Here is a 5,580-nt window from a genome sequence, read left to right as displayed (position 1 = left end):
CATTGAAAGTAGGGGGACTAAAAGGATCATTTTCTAATGCTTGTGGTAAGCCATCTAAGAAATATTTAGAATAACAACTTCACTAGTTTAAATGTTCTGTTTGTGTGAACTGGATTGTACTGTTTCCTAACTTTGCTGAGTGATATATTTTATTAATCTATGTTGTAAATTATCATCTCGTGGAGGATTTTGTAAACTGCTATGTTATAGATGCTTGCAGATGACTGCATATATTTATTCATATGTGCACGCGAGGCACTTTGGAAATACCTTGTCTTAACATTACGATTTGCATAACGCATCATGCTTTAAAATGTAATTGTTGAAAGTTGGGCTGAATGAAATAGGCTAACGGGTCGAACTAATGGGCTACCCCATGTAGGATATCCATGACGATTTCTGTGACGAAAAATCGTGTCCACGTGGCTGCCACGTCATTCCAGTTGGTCAATTGAAAACTCTACGTGGCGTTGGTCCATGACGGTCTGTTCCGTCACAATGGTTTGGGCCTCGGGCGGGCCTGGGGTAGATCCTTGACGGTCAAAGATCGTCATGGACAGCACCATGTCAAATTACTACCGGTAGAGCCTGTCAAGTTTCGTACCATTTGGACTTCGTTTGGTACTCCAATGGTTAACCGAGGGACCGAAAAGGCCTCGTGTGTGTTGCAGCCCAACACCCCTCCAATTTGGCCCAAAACCCACCAAACCTCTATGCCTATAAATAGGTCCCCTCCGTTTTCGGATCTCCTTCCTCCCCGAAACCCTAAATTCACCCCGCGCGCGCTGGACATTGTCCGTCCGGGCCGGACATATCGCCCGCCGCCGCCGCGCCCACTCCCACGCTGCCACGTGGCGCCTCTCGCCCGCGCCGCCGCCGAGGACCGCCTGCCCGAAGCCGGCCCCCCTCCCCGCTCCAACCGGGCCGCGCCCGTGCCTCGCCCGCTGCCGCCTCTCTCCACGTCGGTGCGCCCCGTCGCCCAGCGCCTCTGCCGCCGGGCCGCAAGCTCCGCCGCCTCGTCCCCGCGCCTCCACGCCGACCCCCGCGCCGCCTCGCCCGCCGTCCGCCGCCTCGGCCTCGCCTCCTCCATGCCGACTCCGCCACCTCGCCGGCGTCCCAACTCCGGCGATCCCCGACGAACTCCGGCGAAGGATCCGGCCATCCTCGATCTGCATGCGCGAGATCTAGATCCAGTGAATAGTGAAACCCTTGAGTTGATTGTCAGATCTGCTACTCCATCTTAGACATTTGTCATTTTTGCCATGATTATTGTGTGCATGATATGCCCATGAGCTCTACATATGGTTTGTTAAGGGTTTTGCTATCTTTCCAGAGGTGCAACCCATATATTTTTGTGATGTGTGTGGTGCCTAGTGCAAGCTTGCAAAGTGAGGCACTTGGTAATTCTGTTTTCAGGGACATCCGTGCATGCTATGCCATTGTTCTTGCCATGTCCAAGTTTAGGCAGGTTCATGCATTTCCTGTCATATCTTGCATATGCATCCCGCATAGTTTGCTATGCAATGCTACGATGCCTACACTTGCTTTCAAGCCTCCCAAATTGCCATGTTCAGCCTCTAACCCACCATTGTCCTAGCAAACCGTTGATTGGCTCTGTTACCGCTTTGCTCAGCCCCTCTTATAGCGTTGCTAGTTGCAGGTGAAGATTGGAGACCGTTCCTTGTTGGAACATTATTTACTTGTTGGGATATCATTATATTGCCATGTTATCTTAATGCATCTATATACTTGGTAAAGGGTGGAAGGCTCGGCCTCTCGCCTAGTGTTTTGTTCCACTCTTGCCGCCCTAGGGTGTTATGTTCCCGGATTTTGTGTTCCTTACGCGGTTGGGTTATAATGGGAACCCCTTGATAGTTCGTCTTGATTAAAGCTTTTCTAGAAATGCCCAACCTTGGTTTTACCATTTTCCACCTAGCCTCTTTTTCCCTTAGGTTTACGGAGCCCGAGGGTCATCTTATTTTGAACCCCCCCCCGGGCCAGTGCTCCTCTGAGTGTTGGTCCGAACTAGAGTCCTGTGCAGCGCCCCCTCGGGGAAACTCGAGGTTTGGTTTTAGTTGTATGGAGAGCTCATCTGAGTGTGCCCTGAGAACGAGATATGTGCAGCTCCTATCGGGATTTGTCGGCACATTCGGGCGGTGTTGCTGGTCTTGTTTTAACCTGTCGAAATGTCTTGTTGTACCGGGATACCGAGTCTGATCGGAATGTCTCGGGTGGAGGTCTATTCCTTCGTTGACCGAGCTCAAGTGGGAGTTCGACGAGGACTCTCAGCGTTACTATGTTTCTTTTCCTGATGATCAGTAGTGGTGCCCAGTTGGGGTGATCGGGACCATGTCGCTTGTTGGGTTATCTTTTATTTTGGCGCCGTAGTCGGGCCATGAGTGTTTGGATGATGTATGTTATTTATGTACTTGATTGACGTGGCGAGTGTAGGCCAACTATAGTGAAGAACTCGAAAGCATCCAACTCGTACTCCGGTGAGGCAGAGCGGCGGTGGCTGCTTCCCCCCATCTCTGATAAGAGCAAAGAGACCAATTAGCAGGTACACTTCAACATGTGCTAGCAGCAACAAATGTATTGGAACACTGAACATTTTGTAGTCTACACTTTTTTTATTTTTTAAAAAATGAATATGAATATGATATGGGGGGTGCTCGTCGGCGGCGGTGGAGCGGGGGAGCGAGGCTGCGCCATCAATATTTTACATACAAAATGATGTGTTTACATGAGATCTTTTTGGCGCATGATACATCCAGTTTATTTTACAGTAGTAATATATATATATATATATATATATGTGTGTGTGTGTGTGTGTGTGTGTGTGTGTGTGTGTGTGTGTGTGTGTGTGTGTGTGTGTGTGTGTGTGTTAATCACAAAAAGATATATGCATAGACATATACATGGAGCCCTTAATTTAGTGTGCAGACACATGCTACAGCTCTCATTGTGGACTTTTTTTTTTTCTCTACTACTATTAAACAATCAAATAAGAACTTTCTTACATGCACCCGCAATTAGTCCCACAATAACGCACGAGCCAATCAGCACCACACGATTAGGCCAACAAGTCTCAATCTAACGGCCATCATTAATCCAATACCTCTACGGTGTGCACTTAGCATTTACCAATGATTGACCGTACTTCACCAGGAGAGTAGTAGTCGAACAACCAGCCCCGCGCGTCCCCTACAATCACGGAAATCAGATCGCAAACTAACAACCAGCCCAGCGTCCCCTACAATCACGGAAAATCAGATCGCAAGCTAAGGGAACTTCACGCCCTTGACCTTGACCTCACCGCCAGGCACATACGCTGCCAACCAACGGCGTCTCCTGCCTGCGCGGCGACCACGCCTCACTGCACCGTCCCGTCACCTCCGTGCACGATCGCCATCGCCGATTGTTGCCGCTCGTAGCGTGGCATCCGTCCTGCGAGATCGCCAGTGCCCAGGAGAGAGCCTGCCCCGGCACCCGCACCGCCGCGCCCGCCCTGCACTGGAACCCACGCCGCCGCGCACACGCCCGCCGTGGCAGGGCGCCAGCGCCTGTCGCGTCCCCTGAACCAGCCGGGCACACGCAGCTGTGATTCTTCCGAGGACTTCTTCAGGTTCGACTTCTTCCTTTGACTGTTGCAGCATTACTCATGATTAGATTTTTGATAATAGAGTTCTAACTAATAAACAGTTGCACAGCAAAATGCTATAAGCCGTTCATTTTACATACTGACTATATGAGGATAATGAAACTGGATTTGTGTTGCACAAATTGCCTTTACTATATCAAGTAAATACAGGAAAGTGACTTTACTATATCAAGTTCCATCAACATGACCACCAACACAATCGTTCTACAAAGTAATATAGCATCTATCCAGCTCCAGGATGTTACAATGAATTGTATAAATCTGTATAAACCCACTTTTGCACACCACATGATTGAGAATGTGCATGATTATTTAAACTGAAAACATCTGGAGTACACGTGATCCATTCTAATTCTGAAAACTAAAGAAGTCGCACTTCCTGCTCCCTGAGTACAAAATGGTGCATTTGAATGTCTGTTTGTTGGAACTACGCAACTTTAGCATATCTTTTTTTTTCATGTGCATCTCCTAATAGGTGAGAGCATCAACAACATTTTGTTGATCTATCATGAACCGGTTTAGAGTATATGTTTTTGCAGGACTAATGCTTGTGGTAAGCCATCTAAGAAATATTTAGAGTTGCCGACAAAGGTAATCTGGAAGTATGATTTAGTAAACAATGTATAAATCAATTGGAATATGTTAGCAAACAAATATCTAACATGCATTCTTAGAACAATAACAATCTTGTGTTTTGCAATCTTGAGCATGCATAGTAAACAAATATGCCCGACCATCACATCAAGGAAATGTTCCATATACAACTACATGAATTTCTTAGAACAATAAAAATATTGTGCAATGCAACGAAGATTCAAAACATACTCTTTGATTCAGACTTGTTGCTCCCATCTCCTTTCGGTACCAAAAAGTGTTCAAGTTTTGTACCTGATCTGGAATCCAAACCCCTGGCTTGCTGAATGACTCGAGAAGGTCAGAACCACATAGCAGCATTACCTTGACACTTCCTGAGACAAAACGCAAGTCGTAAACAACTGATTTATATACAGTGTTATAGTACTGATACAATTGGTGATCCAACAATGTGAGAGAAGACACTACTGTGTTGCAACAACAAAAATCATTGTCACATACCTTGATCAGCTAAGCCGTCCTTGCACAAAAGAATTCTTAACTCTTGAGAGAATGGTCAAGGTACGCTGATGACCTTTCTGCATTGCCTGTATCAAGAACACAAGAATGTGTCCATCAAATGAACACATCATCCGAACTGAAAGTACCTTATGTGACAGCGAAAATCCAATGGTACGCATGTACTGATAACATGAAAAATCAGGTTATTATGCATGCATGGATCAACCATCACGAAAGACGAGCTTCAACATGCCAATTCGCAGAGGCGAATCCGGTGAGCAGACGGCAAGAGGTCATGAGCAGCCCCAAATTGCAAATTCGGTCATGAGAATGTGGTGTTAACACAAACCCATACACATTTCTTGTTAGCATCGGTTCACCAGGGACATGTATCCATTAAGGCAGTAACATCCCAGCACCGACTACCCTCGCTGCTGCAACTCATCCTTCGCAAGCTCTATACGTATGAAACAAGAGATGGGGTAATATGTAATCTGTTTGTTCTGATTCTCAGCCTGTTCTAATATTAACACAACACTTCAGAGTTGCTAAACAGATTTAACAGGTGCTGCGGCTTACCAAACATGCTTGTGCATGTAGGTGGGAAGGTTGAAGCTCCCGGTGGCCACCAGCACAACACCACCCCGCCTTCCCCCGTCTCTGCGTTCATCCAGTTGAATAAGGGAACGTATGGTGGACTAGGATGACTCTGAATAACGCAAGTGAAGAAATCCAAGATCAGGTTCTTTTCTTTCTGCTTAAAGATTTGGATCCGTGGACAACTTCTCTATGGGGACGGGAACTTCCACCTCCTCCAAGGCCAT

At 46.9% G+C, this 5,580-nt stretch overlaps 1 pseudogene; it reads right to left on the bottom strand.

Moving 5' to 3' along the window:
• Positions 1-3,366: 3,366 nt before the first annotated feature.
• Positions 3,367-5,580, bottom strand: LOC125525268 (annotated as a pseudogene).

The sequence above is a fragment of the Triticum urartu genome, chromosome 7, assembly GCF_003073215.2.
Source record: "Triticum urartu cultivar G1812 chromosome 7, Tu2.1, whole genome shotgun sequence".
NCBI lineage: Eukaryota > Viridiplantae > Streptophyta > Magnoliopsida > Poales > Poaceae > Triticum > Triticum urartu.
This window is presented reverse-complemented; position numbering and strand designations above follow the sequence as displayed.